The sequence below is a fragment of the Choloepus didactylus genome, chromosome 16, assembly GCF_015220235.1.
Source record: "Choloepus didactylus isolate mChoDid1 chromosome 16, mChoDid1.pri, whole genome shotgun sequence".
Taxonomy (NCBI): Eukaryota; Metazoa; Chordata; class Mammalia; order Pilosa; family Megalonychidae; genus Choloepus; species Choloepus didactylus.
Window position 1 is genome coordinate 15,260,052 of NC_051322.1, and position 15,943 is coordinate 15,275,994.

Consider the following 15,943-nt stretch of genomic DNA (forward strand, 5'->3'; position numbering starts at 1 on the left):
CTAAATATCAATAATCTGATTATCCATTTCTAGAAGCCAGGAAAAAAAAAAAAAAAAAACTTTGATTAAAAGGAAGCTGTTTTAAAGAATGGAAATTACTAAAACAAAAGGAAAAAAATCAATGAGGTAAAATGCTATCTTTGAAAGAACTAATAAAATTGATTCATCTCTCCCTCAAGCATAATAATTAATTGAAAAAGCAAGACGAAAGTTAAAAGCTACCAATATTATTAATAAAAAGGAGACATAATTCTAGATCTGACAGACATTTAGAAATAAGAAAACAATATTACAAAAAACCTTGTTGCTAATATATTTGACAATTTATTCATGGACAGGAAATTGAACCACAGTGCAATTGCAGTGAAAGACTCAGACAGCTGTACCTGGAGACCTGGAGTTTGGATGGCTTTTCAGAATTATTCAGTAGGGAGGGAGGGGCATGCCTTTACGTCACTTTGTTGATCAGTCATTGGATGTGGATGGCACTTAAGAAGGCACGGCATTGGGCAAAGTAGTTTTCTCCAGTCAGGCAATCTGCAAGGTGGCTGACAGCCAAGGGCATCTTCAGAGAACACTTCCAGCAGCTGCTGGGATGAATTTATAATTGCTGAGAGGAGAATCCATTTTATCAATGCTGAAAAGAGACCACCATAATAGCCATATGGAAAATGATAAAACAGAAAACCTACCTGACACAGGAGAGAAAAGTAAATTCACGAATGGGTCATGGGTACAAATATTAACATTAATACAATAAATCTTCTAGAACAGGTACCTATGGGCCAGGTCCAACCCACCCTCTGTTTTTGTATGACCAACAAGCTAGGAATGATTTTTACAAAGTTAAATGGTTGAAAATCATTCAAAAGAAGGAAAAATATTTCATGACATGAAAATTGCATAGAATTCAAGTTGTGAGAGCCATAAAGAAAGTATTATTGGCACACAGCCTCGGTCCTTTGTTATGCATTGTTCATGGCTGATTTTGTTCTAAAACAGGGAAGTTGAGCATTTGTGACCAAGACTGTATCATATGGCCCTTTACCTATGTGTGTGTATATATATTGATGCCTTTTCTTCCTAATCTTGGAATAGACAAAAGATTTTTTTAAACAGGACTCAAAAACACATTAGAAATATTAACAAATCAGATTTCATATATGTAACAACTCATGTTAATAAAAAGACAACAATAAGTGTATGCACTCGTAAGGCCCAGAGGAGATATTTGCAGAAAAACTGACAGTGAAATTAGATGACCAAGTGGGTGAACTTGGATGATTTATGAGACAAAGTAGTTGGAAAAGTATCAGAGTAAATGACCAGGTGAGAAAAATCAAAATAAGAAGTTAATGAAATTAATAAATAAGAGAAAGTAAAAATAAATTCAAGAAAGAGTGGGAAGAAATATTCTTTCTCTCTATCTAGAGCTGAAGAATATGATGACTGATCTGCTATAAAAACATTTTGAAGGGAGTAGAACATTAGGGATATGATTAAGAAAATAACATTTGGAGAAGATAGTATTTTATTGCTATGTGCATTTGAATAGTCCTTGAAAATTATTAAAATATCAATGGAAGTTGCACTAAATAATTAATTTTAGGGAATAAATAAAAATATGTCTTTGAAGCTGTATTAATCAACTAAAATCAACCCAATCATATCTGATATACTTTTATACCCATAAAGTTTCATTTCCCTGTATCTGGTGACTATGGGCCTGTGCAATAAATCTATGGATGTAAATTTTTTTTTCTCAGATCACTGTAGTAAAATTGAGTGTTTACACATTTCATGGTCACATAAAATGTGATTGTGTTCTTAAGTGGGAGATTAAATAATGTTTTTTTCAGAAGACTTCATGTAAATTGGGCTCGGAAATAGAAATTAGCAAACACATAGCCTGGCTCCCCTGGCCCTTCAATGACATAAATTGTCTGTGAGAAAGTGCTACATCTGCAAGAGGATGCAATTGTGCTGGGGACAGCAGTTTTCACTCTCTAGCATCTTCTTGAGCAGGGCACTGAACTTAAGCTGCCAGTGATATTGTCAAGTATTTTAGGAATATTCTGGAATAAACTAGAGTGCTGTCAAGATCTCTAGTTATCTATAGCTCTCTGCATGAAAGAGAACAGACACTGCGCTTTTAATTTAAACAGTGCAAGCCTTGCGACATAGCAGCAGTAGTAACTGAAGAATCTGGGAAGAATCCTTCAATTTGGAGAGTTAGGTCTTTTCCAAAGCTTCCTGGAGTTTAGATTGTGTTACAGTAGTGCATTGATAAGAAGCTGGAATATATGTTGTTTCAAAATCTCATACAAATTCTTTCCTTTTAAGAAACAGTGTTTAATTTTCTAATGATATGTAAATCTCATAATTAGAGAGAGAGAGGGAAGGGGAGAGGGGGAGAGAGAGAGAGAGGAGAGAGAGAGAGAGAGAGAGAAACATATTAATGCAAAGACAGAAAGAAAAAACCATTTGGTGTTTTGTCATTGTTCATATATTGACCACTGACTTATCAACTACTGATAAGGCTGTAGTTGAAGATTCTGCAATCTGTGTACTGCACCAAGATTCTGATGATGGAACTAAACTAGCCCAAGACTTTCACTATGGGGAAATTCTAACCCAAATAGCTTAAGAATGTGCTCAAAACCACGGGTAGTGACAAAGCTGGCTTGGAGCCCATGTCTCCAAATTCACCCTCGACCCTCATATCCCAAGAGATAACTTTTCTTAAAAAAATGATAATAGGAGTCAAAATGATCATCATCGGTGCAGAAATTTCAAAGTCAGGAGAGAATACAGACTCTCAAATGTCAAATGATTTAGGAACTGAAAACTTTCCCTGAAGTTCAGTCAAGAGTGCTTTAAAACATGGTTTTCTTAGAAAAAGCATGATAGTTTCCTATTACAGTGACTTACTATGACATTGTGAAATGAAATCCATTTCTAATGTGCCCTAAATTTACATATGCAATGTTTCTCCTCTACCACCATAGACCATTTTATTGAACGTCCACATGTAGAGCTAATATTCTGAATTCTTATTTTCTTGGGGCTAAAAATTAATGACTTTGGTTCAATTGCTGGGTTGGCTAGGGAGGCCAGGAATTGAAATCTTTATTTAAAGTACTGATTTTTTTTTTCTCCCCTTCCAAGTTTCAAAAAGCAATAAAGTGCCTTCATCTATTTTCTCTCTGCAGGTTAGCAATGACAATTCAATAGCAATAGAAATACTACAGAGCTAAATTGTGAGGTTGCAGCACCTTTTCTAAAATTTACCTCCTGACTTTAATCAACACCAAACCTTTCCCTTAACTTCTTTTACTGTTGTTTCCTGACATAATAGTAGATACTTAAAGTGCCTTACTTTCTCCCCGGCATTGCAATATATTCAGTAATCTCTGCTACAGGTGTAAATGAAGGAAAAACATTGGTAGAATATTTGAAATGTAAATTTTAAATATATACTCCTTACAAAAATCCAATATCAAATAAAAGTATGAAAATGAAAGCAAAACATACACAGTGACTTTTATATGATATACATTTTTGCTACATCATTAACTGAAAAGAAAATGTATATTCTATACATATATTTAATTTCTCAAACTATTTTTATGTCCACTAAGAACACTTATAAATGTGGTTCCTGTATTGAAGGTCAACAAGATTGCTGTGTGAAGTCTGTCAAGATAACTATCTAATTCTGCATTCTGAATATAACAGGATCTAAATGAATCTGTTCTCTGCCTGGGTAAGAATCTCCAAATCCCTATATCTTTCCTGTTACCCACTGAGGCTTCTACTGCCTCAGAGACTGAAAGGAAATTTAAATAGGGGACGTGCCATTTAAGAATCACTGTTACTAGTTTGGGTTTAAACTTCAGGCCCTATCTGGTGTCATCCGGGTACTCTCAGCTGGATTCTTTTTGAGATGCCACGAGCCCTTTTGTTTAGGCTTCAGGAAGGTCCTCTGCCGCCGACTGAGGCTTGCTGGCAAGTCTACTCTGGTTTCAACGTTTGACCTTCTAAGAGGATAGCTCCTCCTAAATGAGAATTCCAAATAGGGGAAGGTACAAAAAGTTATTTGAATATAAAAAGTTGTAATGTCTGCTTCTTCTTCCAAAACCTAAGAATAGCACCTTGGCAGAGTGTTTTTCTTTTTTTTAAGCAGTAACCTTGTAAGAACCCCCACCCCCATCCCCTGACCCCAGTGGGAAGCAGGGGAAATGGGTAGGTGGAAGAGAAAGAGCTGTTGCCTACACCTACAGGCCTCAGAGCTGGCGGTTAAGCACAGATAAAGTGAGTTATTGATGTCATATAAGGCTTTATAAAACAACTGGCAGCATACCAAAACCTGATGTTAATAATAATCAATAGTTGTTAATAATACATTACACTATTTTGTGTGTATATATATGTGTGTTAACACATTAACCATTTATAGATATACACACAAACATATGTGCGCATAAATTTCCCATATTAGAGTCCAATAACAATCTTTGGAGAGAAATAAACTTTAACTAAATAAAGTTTACCAACTTAGAAGCAGATTCTGTTAGGCCTGATTTGTTGATCCCATTTTAAAGAGTTAAATATATATGAAACTGTCTTTTGGATATAAACTTCATAGGAAATGACTGTGTGTCTATCATTTTTCCTGAATTTTTGCCAATGTAACACATGGGATTGTTTTAAGAGAAAAGTATTTAGAGTTTTTTATTTTGAAAAACTTAAAACAGCATTAGATTTTGTAACATTAAGGGAGAGGAAAAAAAAGTTGAGAGCCTAGGTTTATGATGATATACATAGTTATAAACTGTAAACCATTTTTTTTGGTTATACTCTTGAACATTCATTACAGTTTATAGATTATTCTTTGTCATTAGCCTTACAATGTTTTGCATTCTCCTACATTTAATGAATTTCATTTCCTTTTTATGTATTCCCATTTCATCTTCATCTTTACAGTTTTATTTTAGCATGAGAGTTAATTTGATCTGTTTTCTAATATGTCATTGTAATTAGAGCTTTTGCCTGTGACTCAGGTCAAACTTTGTATAAAACTTTTAATTTAAATATATAAACTCTAATATATATATATCTTATAATTTATAACTGGATTAAATTAAAATCAAGTAAGTTTAAGATTATACAATGTAGAAATTCTAAGCTTACTTTCAGAAAGTCTATGAAAATAAAACTGAGAATAGCCTTTGTTGGTATTTATCAACATCAACTTTTAAATCAGCAGGTGTCATTTTCGTTTGAATACTTAACACTTGAATGTTCCTTGACTGAAATGATTGAATGAAAATCTGGTTTAATGCTGTGGAAATACAGCTAAGCACTAAATGTGTGTGTGTGTGTGTCTGTGTCTTTGTGTGTGTGCGCATGAACATGTGAACGAGTTGTTACATGTGCACTCAGTAGGTTGATTCCCCTTTCCAAGTATTTGGAACATAAATATTTGATGCACATTTTGGTAGTCAAAGCTTTCTGTCCAAAAATTGCTTCTTTGCTTCAAGTAAACTTATTGAAAATATAAAAGTAATTGAGGTTGACCTACAGACTGTGAAAACATTTTTAGTTCTAATACCATAATAGTTCCTGGTACAGTAAACATTATTTATACCTGGAGGAAAACTTTTGATGGAATCTATTTCTTATGACAGAATAGGTTGGGATGACTTTTAGAAGTCTGTCCCAAAGAAGAAACCATATATGTAAACAATAATTTGTGCATAAGGATACCCATTATGTAATGGTTCATAAGAGTAAACAATAGAAAATCATCACAAATCCTGAAATAGAATAGCTAAATCTTATATACAGTAATCACTATTTGGCAGACAGTATTTTAGATGCTTTTCATTTACTAACTTTAACCAGCAATTCTCTGAGTTGGGCACCATCATTAGCCCCTTTTTACTGCTGAGAAAACTAGAGAACAATGATGTTAAGTGATTTGACTAAATTAATAAGCAGTAGTACCAGGAATCAAATACAGGTTATCCCCCTCGAGAGTCAGCACTTTAACTGCTATGTGCTGCTTTTATAGGGTGGCCATGTGATATGAGTAAATTTTTAATGTAATCATTAAAAAGCATGAAGAATTTTTAATAATAGTAGAATATATTTAAAATATATCAGGATTAAAAACTGCATATATGGTATAATCACACACACATAAACACATATTTATATATTCATGCATAAAGATAAAGATATGGAAATAGATATAGATAACCAAAAGGGACAAAGATGGAAATTGGACTGCATGTTGGAAAGTTTACTTTTTTCTGAATATTTAGAATATTAATATTAGAATATTATATTAATTATATTTATTTATAGAATAATATTAATATTCTTGCAGCAAATGCTTTGGGATCTTGTGTACTACTTCTTTGCATCTCTCCCATCATTTGTATTATTGCTTCTAAGGGTCTCTATCTGTAACTGTCTATTGAGAATTGGCCTTAGGCTATTAAAGCCAATTAGCCTGTATGTGCAGAGAATCTGAAGTGCCTGGGAACTTACATCTACTCTCCACCACTCCTCCTTGCCCACCAACTGTGAGGCCTCTAGCCAATAACTGCTGTGGGGTATGAAATCTTAGCTCTCTTGCCTTGAATTCTGACCAACTTTGAGGTCTAGTTTACACTTCAGAGTTCCCTTTTGAGATCAGGCAGAGGCTAGGATTTTACCTGAAAATTCACCCGCGCTTGGCTTGTTGATCTTCCCATCCCTGCTACCCCACGGATTCCTCCAGGAGTAGTTCTTAATAAATCTCTTTCACATAAATCTTCATCTCAGAATCTGCTTTTGGAAATCCTGATACAGAACATTTCTATTGGTTTAAGCTACTGTTAATCAGGTTTAAGTTACTGTTTGTTCTGGTCTGCTAATGCTGCCAGGATGCAAAATACCAAAAATGGATAGGCTTTTATAAAAGAGGGTTTATTTGGTTACAAAATTACAGTCTTAAGGCCATAAAGTGTCCAAGAACAGGGTGTTTTCACTGAAGGATGGCTGTTGGCATCCAGAAAACCTCTGTTAGCTTGGAAGGCTTGTGGCTGGTGTCTGCTTGCTCACAGGTTGTGTTTCAAAATGGCGCTCACCAAAGTGTTGCTTTTGGGGTGTTTTGACCTCTCTTAGTTGCAGCTCCTGGTCAAAATGTCACTCTTAGCTGCTCTGAGCTCCCTCTCTCTGTGAATTCCTTTATACTACTACAGTGATCCAACTAACACCCACTCTGAATGGGCGGGGTAACACCTCCATGGAAATTGTCCAATCAGATGTTTCACTCACAATTGATTTGAGTCACATCTCCATGGAAACACTCAATCAAAGAATTCCAATCTAATCAACACTAATACATCTGCTTACACAAGACTGCATCAAAGATAATGGTGTTTTGGGGGACACAATACATTCATTCTGACACATTCCACCCTCTGTACCCCAAAATGACATGCTCTTTCCATATTCAAAATACATTCATCCCATCACAAAATCACAAAAACTTAAATTATTTTAGTACAACAGTTAAGTACAAGATCCCATCACAGTCAGTTACAGGCGTGGTCTGTCCCAAGGTATAATTCCCCTCTAGCTGTGGACCTGTGAAACTTAGAACATGTTATGTACTGCCAATATACAATGGAGGGGCAATCATAGGATAAACATTCCCATTGCCATAAGGAGAAACTGAAAAGAAAACAGGATTAACAGGACCAAAACAGTTCCTAAAACCTGCATTGCAGACTCCATTAGATTTCCAAGTCGGAGCATCATTTAGAGAATGATGGTTTATCCTTGGGGCTTGAGCGAGCAGGAGTCTAACCCTTCTTACAGTCCTTTGCGGCATCCCTTTTCTCTCCCAATGCTGGGGTGAGTGCTCCAACATATCCACACATTGGGGAGACCACCTTCTCAGCCCCACTCTCCTCAAATATCAGGGCAGCACCCAGATTCTCTTCCATCTTCGGGGCACATGCTCAACCCCTTCAGAAAGTGGGGTGGCAGCCAGGCTCTCCCCAATCCCCGGGGAATGTGCTCCACCGTCTCTGAGGCCTGGGGTGATAGCACTCTTCCTGAACACTGAGGCAGAAGGCCCACTCTCAACCTCTGGGGCAAACTCATCCTTTCCATGCATGTGGGCCACTCTGCTCTCCCAGCCGGAGACCTCTTGACTCCAGACCTCAACCTCCATGGTTCTGTCTTTGAAGACATTTTTCCTTCAATTTGTTCCTTTTCCATCTCCTCTAGTCCAGACCAGCAGTGGCTCCCTTTATACAGATTTAGCAAAAAACTCTTTGGCTTGGCATGAAGTTTACAGGGGTCAAAGCCATCAGACAATAGGACTTTCCACAAATCCCTTCTGGATAACTCCATCTCCAACCTTGGCTTGTACTGAAATGGTGGTCGGGTTCCATGTTTGGTTAAATCCTCATGTTGGGCTGTAGCTTCTGGGGTTCCAACCCTGGAAGCCCAGAATTTTCCAAACCATCAGTTTCTGGTTTTTTTGAACCCAAGAGTTCAGTTCTAAGTTTATCTCACTTTGCTCGCATTTTACTGTAAGCTGTAAGGAGAAGCCATGCTATGTCTGCAACTTTTAGTTTCAAAATCCCACCAACCAAGGATCCCAGCTTGTTGCTCTCAAATTCTTCCTTCCATCTGACACCAGGACTCAATTTTGCCAAATTCTCTGCCACTTTAAAGCAAGGATCACCTTCTTCCAGTTGGCAATGACACATTCATCATTTCTGCTCAAGGCCTCATCAGAAGTATCTTTAGAGTCCATATTTCCACAAACAGTTGCTTCAAAGCAAGTTAGGCCTTTTCTATCAAGTGCCTCACAATTCTTCCAGGACCTTCCCCTTATCCATTTAAAGCCATCCCAACATCTTTGGTATTTGCAAACTCAGCAGCACCCCACTTCTCTGGTACTAAAATCTGTTTCGGTTTGCTAATGCTGCCAGGATGCAAAATACCAGAAAAGGATTGGCTTTTATAAAAGGGGGTTTATTTGGTTACAAAGTTACAGTCTTAAGGCCATAAAGTGCCCAAGAACAAGGTATCTTCACTGAAGGATGGCCATTGGCATCCGGAAAACCTCTGTTAGCTGGGAAGGCATGTGGCTGGTGTCTGCTTGCTCCCAGGTTGTGTTTCAAGATGGCACTCTCCAAAGTGTTGCTCTTGGGGCATTTTGTCCTCCCTTAGCTGCAGCTCCTCTTCAAAATGTCATTCTCAGTTGCTCTCCAAAATGTCACTCTTAGCTGCTCTGAGCTCCCTCTCTCTGTGAATTCTTTATTCTACTCCAGTGATCCAGTTAACACCCACCCTAAATGGGTGGGGTAACACCTCCATGGAAATTGTCCAAGTAAATGTTTCACTCACAGTTGATTGAGTCACATCTCCATGGAAACACTCAGTCAAAGAATTCCAATCTAATCAACACTAATACGTCTGCCCAAACAAGACTGCATCAAAGATAATGGCATTTTGGGGGACACAGTCCATTCAAACTGGCACACCATTAATCAGGTTTCTGATTCTTAGCAGACAATTGCATACCTCCTGAAAAGTACCAAATGAAAATACCTGCTAATCTGGGACCCTGGGATTCCTCATTGAATTCGTCTCCTTCCTTCACGTTTCCATATTTCACCCATCCCAACTTATGTAGTTCTGCTAAATGCATTTAATGACAAATCAAAAGTGAAGAAAATGGAGGAGGAAGAAAAAAGAGAGGAAGACGAATTGAAGAGGATTAAGAGAGAAGGGAAGGAGGATGGAGAGGAGGTGCAACACATCCTTAGAGAGCAAGTTTCCGGGGACAGACCACGTCATTGTTGTCTATGTTTCACCATAGTACCTTGGACGATGTTATCATATTTAGCCTGCTTACCACTCAGAGAACAGGAGTTCAAAATTCTACCTTATATAACTTTTATACTAATGGCTTACTTTTTTCCTCCTCCATTCTATAAGTACAGTATCATATTCAAGATTTTGCTACATAAGATACATTTGTGAATCCCTTAAAAATGCTGTGAATTTGCTATAGTCAGAAATTCTAAGTTTTATTTTAGTGAATATACAGTAAGAATACAATATTCTTACTCTATATTGTAAGAACACTCACATTCAGTGAATATTCTTACAATATACAGAATGTTCTGCCTATATCTTAGTGTCATGCTATTTTTGAATAGCATAAACTTAGTCTTTCACGCCAAGCATCTAAACTTTTTGTCACATCTACCTATCATATGAGCAACTTCTTGCCTTGATTAACATCTATATTTTCAACAGTTGATTTAGAATCAAATAAAAATGTTTCTGCATAATGAATCCTCATGGTTGTTTTCAGACATTTTAAGCAGTAAATGAGAATTTCTTGTCTTAGGAATTTTAATTTCTTCTGCTCCATACAGTGAAGAAAGGTCTTTTGGTTTTGTACTTTTCACTAAAACTGTCACAGACTTCATTTGGAAAACTTCTGTTCTTGACAAAATACCATTAGGTTTTTCTTTTATTAAAATACTGTTTGGTCAAAAGGAACACAAAAGCAAAGCTTCTTTTCTTTTCTTTCTTCTTCTTCTTCATTTTTTTTCCCCTTTTTTAAAGAATGAGGGGCCTTGGCAGAGGCAGTTTGGGGTGGGCTCTGCTGACAGAGGGGTCTCACTTCCCTTGGGTGGGTAGGTGAGTGTGCCTGGGCCCTGGCAAGGTGGCGAAACCTGGGCTCCAGTTTCTTCGCTCAGCAGTTAGGGGTGCTGCGGCTGATGTTAGGGCCCACGGTGCCCCTCAGTCCCCACCGTGGACCAACGTCTTGAGTCGCCGTGGCCGGGGGCCTGCTGGGCCCAGCCTGGGGGGAGCAGAGGGAGCCTGCTGAGAAGGCGTCCAGGTCTTCTAAGGGAAGCTCCCCGACCCTTTCAGGAAAGCCCAGGACTGCCAGGCCTCCTGCTGGCCCCTGTCACTGGCTTCCCTCCATTTCTGCTAAGTGGGGCCACCAAGGCTCCAAAGGACTTGGGACAGCTCTAGATGATTCAGGAGATCTGGGGACACCTGTCTGGAAATGGTCAAATCATAGAATGTAAGTGCAGGATTGGAAACACATTTATTATGTACCAGATACCAATTGCTAATGCTAAGTGCATTTTGTTCTAATAGAAAACAAGCCAGTATGCCAGTTTTGCAGATGAGAAAACTAAGGCTAAGAGATGGAGTGTCTTGTTTGTGGTCCTCTGTGAGTTAGTGAATATCAGTCCACAACAGAAAGAAAAGGGAGAGATCTTGTGGGAAAATGGCCTGAGCTTGGAATGCATCCTTGACATACTCAAGGGTGTGGACATTGGAACACCGAGTCCTGCCCGGACGGAACACTGTCCAGGGCAGCACCCACATTGTTTATGCAAGAAGCATGCAAGCCTCGAATGGCCTGTCCCTGACTCCATATCTTGCTAACTTCCCTGTCTTGCCTTCTCTGGCCTGTTGGCAAGTCCTCTATTTCTTGTGATAAAATGAAGCTAATAAATGTGATGTGGAGCAAGTGGAGGCACTCTTTGCCAACTAGCCTCTGAGTCCCCTGCTCCCATCTTTGCTGCAACTGTTATTCTGTTTCTTAAGTTCTGCATCGCCTCCCGACAACAAGATCTATTTGTTCATAGCAGTGGTTCTTAAACTTCTGTGGAAAACAGGATCTTTTGTGGCCCTTTTAAAATACAGATTCTCAGGCCCGATCCCCAGATGTCTGAGTGTAGGTCTGGAGTGCGATCCAGGAAGCCAAGTGCAGGCTTGGTGGCAGAACTCCCACTAACCACTTGTGTACTAGCCTGAGACTGACTGTTCGATTACGGATGGAGGGGAAGATGGTAAGCTTGTTATCAAAAACAGGTTTGTGTCTGAGGCAGAGCTAGATGCATGTCGCAAAAGGAGGCAAGAAGAATGGGAGAAAGTTCCAAAACCTGAGGATCCAGAACAATGTACAGAAGAGGTTTATGACCCTTGATCTCTATGTGAAAGACTCCAGGAGCTGAATGTCAGGAAGCAGCAGGAGTATGAGGAGCAGTTCAAATTCTAAAACATGGTGAGAGGCTTCGATGAAGATGATACCAACTTCCTTCATGAGGTTTCTCTGCAGCTGGAACTAAAAGAAAAGCAACAAAGAGAAGAAGAAGAACTTAAAGAACTGAAAGAATGCAGAAGTAACTTCAATGAGGTTGGAATTTCTCCAGAAAACAAGAAGGAAGTGGAGAAGAAACTGCCTGTGAAAACCATGAAACCAAAAACAAGCTCTCCCAGGCGAAGCTGTTGGCAGGAGCTGTGAAGCGTAAGAGCTTAGAGAGTGGCAACAGGGTGGAAAGACTGAAACCAGACCCTGACCCGATGACAAGAATCAAGAGACTGTCCTGCATGTCTCTTGGAAGCACTTCCCTGAGCAGTCCCTGCATCCACTGCCCCTCTGTGGCCATCTGTGTTGGAATCTTCTCGGGCTTGGATGCCTACTCTGGGAGCAGCCACTTGGAGTCCAGCTCAGACAGAGAAGGCACCTTCAATGCCACTGGGAAGACGGTCGCCTCCATCGTCTGAACCAACACCTTCCTCGACGCTCCTTAGCTCATCTGTCCATTCCCCAAGGGGCTCCTCCTCAAGGGTAGATTGGACAGTTCAGTCTGCCTACAGGCATTATATCCCTCAGAAAACTCCTTTGCCTGAATCCTGTGCACACAGTGACATCTCTAACCTAATCTAAAAAGGTACCAGCAAAAAAAAAAAAAATACTTTTTGGCATAGGAAAATTGGAATATAAGGCTGATACTTCCCTTGCTTTAACATAAAAGCAGCTTTTTTTTGGTCAATTGGAATTCAGGAGTCCTACATTTCACCCATTCCTTAGCCAAATATTAAATATCATTTTCTCAAATGACTTAGTTCTCAGTCTCACTTTGACTCAAATTGTTTCTTCTACAAAGTACATGCTGTGAGGCAGGCCTTCACGGGTCTCTCCCATTTAAACCTGCTCTGCATAAACTGTCATTGTTCCAGACTGTGTTTTCAAACATGTTTTTATAGTGAACAGCTTTGGAAGATAGAAATAATGCCTCCCTCCAAAGCAAAGGGCAGGCATACTTACTGTCCTGTCCAGTATCAAAGATTCAAGTTCTCCTAGGCCTGGGGTCCTCTTTTCTTGTGCAGATCACTTCACGTGCATGTGTCAGATGGCCTTTGTCACGTCTCTCTTTGGGAATCAGAGCTTGAGGAACTGGCACAAAAAATTGCTGATACCCTGGCAACTGCTATTACTGAGAGGGATCAAGTCCTTTGTCTCTTACTCGGGTGATTCATGTCTTTCATCAGAATACATGAAACTGTCACAGGCTAACTTGTTAGCTTACAAGTAAGGTAAAATCTCAGTCTTTTTACAGTTTTGACAGTAAAGATGGGATACTAATAAAGACATGGTTTTCATCCATGCAAATCAGTAGTGAACATTGTGACCAAATTGTATGGTAAAGTAAGCCACAAACCATCTCCAACTTTATTGTCTATTAATAGAAAGGAATTTAGGAGATAGTTCCCACAGGCCAAGGACTGGAAAGTAAGTTGAATGCCACCTACATTTTGCTCTGATTTTTGCCAATGTGGCTGTAAGTTGGGGGACTTCCTTGTCCAGCTGGCGGTCAGCTTCAAGCGCAGCCCACTCTAACAACTAGATCTAAGATTTTTCTGGGTGGGCAGAAGTTTCCATCCCATTTAAGACAATAGATGCATACATACACAGAGCATGCAACAAGAAATTTGTGACTGCTATGGGCATAAACAAAGCAAAGCGTTATGATTTTGGAGGGTTCACTTGGGACATGAGGGAACAGAGCACATAATGTTAACAAAGAATGGCAGCAGCTGGGCCATCTTACAGCTCATCCCCTCCAGGAGTCTCTCATGCCAGCCTTAAATTTATTTGGAGAGGATTGGAAAACATTTCAGAGATTTTTGCAGCAAATTCTGGCTGCAATGAAAGTTCCTTTGTCCTCTTGAGGAGATGTCCTTGAGACAAGCAGTTCATGTGGGAAATAATACAAGAAACATTAACTAGTTCTCTCCATCTTACTATCCCACATGGGGTTTCCAATGCTGGTGAATGTGACACACTGGAGAAAGGGAAGGTGACCCAAGGAATTCCAGATAAATTTTTGAAATCAGCCCTGCTTCGTTGAAAAACTCCCCTGACTCTTAATGTTGCAACTGGGTAATAACTTAAGAGATGTTATCTTGACAATGAACCAGCAAGTGCAGCCAAGGGTGCAAATCCAATGGACACCTCTGGAAAGCAGTGCTGCTGTGGCTGCTTAGTCAAGGGGTTATCAAATGGACATAGATGGTATTAATAATGATGAATTTGATGCATGATACAGGGACTTGGGTGAACAAACATTTAGAATCTAGTTTGGTTGAGCCACAAACAACTGCTGCATTGCTCCAAACCAAAGAATAAGTCTTGGATCTGAGGCCAAATATGATTTCTTTCTTTATTCCATATTATGTAATGTGTTAGTATGTAACACAGACTAGAAATGTCAACCTGGATCTATTCTTCAAACCCAAGTTAGATGAGAAATAGAGAAAGAGAGGGATAGAGATGGAGAGGAAGACGGGGAGGGAGAGGGGAAGAGGACGAGGGAGAGAGTTTGTAATATTTACCTCTGTGGGGTTGGAATCCTACCCTGATTTCTTTATTCTTTGGAAGGAGGTATGGACATCCTGGGGACAGGGTAACCTGAAAAAGAGAACTCAGACAGCCTAAACTATACTGCTGCTGAGTCCTTTTCTCACACTCACCAGACACATTATTACTCCTCCTTTAAAAAGGACCGGATCAGAGACTTAGAAACCAACTCCCATTAATTCAGAAGTTCTTACTGTAGGAATAAAAATAGGAAAGCAAGAAGAGAACAAAAATAGTTCTTTCTATATAGGGTATATGCTGCTGGTATAGCTTCTATAAACTTTATGATAATACTTGAGACTGATTTATATCCAAACCTCTATGCTTCAAAGTATACTGTAACTGTCTTACTAACAACATCAAGAAGCTGTTAGAGGACTGAACCTTACACTTTTTTTGTTCTGTCCTTCCCATAGCAAACAGCACAGTGATGCTATATAAACTGCATATGTTGGACTCTATAAATCCTCAAATATATCATTTTCACCTTAAACACAGAGTGTGTTGACTTTAAAGATAAGACAAGGAAACTTCCCACAAGGTTATTCATCCTTTTTTTTCCCCATTGAATTTGAGTTTACTGTCAACAGATGCAGTGATTCCTATTTGACAGAAAGCAAATACTATGTGTTCAAATTCAGAGGCATGGCTCAGTTGTCATGAAGCCATCTTAACAATAAATTATAAAATTGCCTTCATATGGAAAATTGTGTCAGTGAAAATAGATAACATTCTAAAAAATAAAATTCATCATATTTAAAAAAACCTGTACATGCAGTCAGCATATATCAGTAAGTAGGATAGAACTGAAGAGTATACGTGATTATTTTCTTCCCAAATGCAGTCAGCTAATCTGTGCAAAGAAATTGTTCTCTATTTTATAAAAGTGGTTTCTTTGTCAGTTCTCTTTCTCCTTGTTCTTGATTCATTTCAGTAATGTCCATTATGAGGAAAGGAAATTAAAAGACTTATATGATTACAAAGGGTTGGCATTGAATAAATCATATTTTTTTAAATATGCCATGTTTTATTCATTAATGTTGGCTTTAACATGACAAACTTAGAAGTCTACTCAGTAGGATATTTTACCTTAAAAGCTTGTAAAGAAAAGCCACATAGATATTTATTTAAACACTTGTATATAATTAATAGATTTTCTAATTGGGTGTCTAGCTTTTTAAACAACTGTGA

General features: G+C 38.7%; 1 pseudogene; it reads left to right on the plus strand.

Annotated features, from left to right (window-relative positions):
• Positions 1-12,642, plus strand: part of LOC119511234 — a 48,833-nt pseudogene extending 36,191 nt beyond the window's left edge.
• The last annotated feature ends 3,301 nt before the right edge of the window (positions 12,643-15,943 follow it).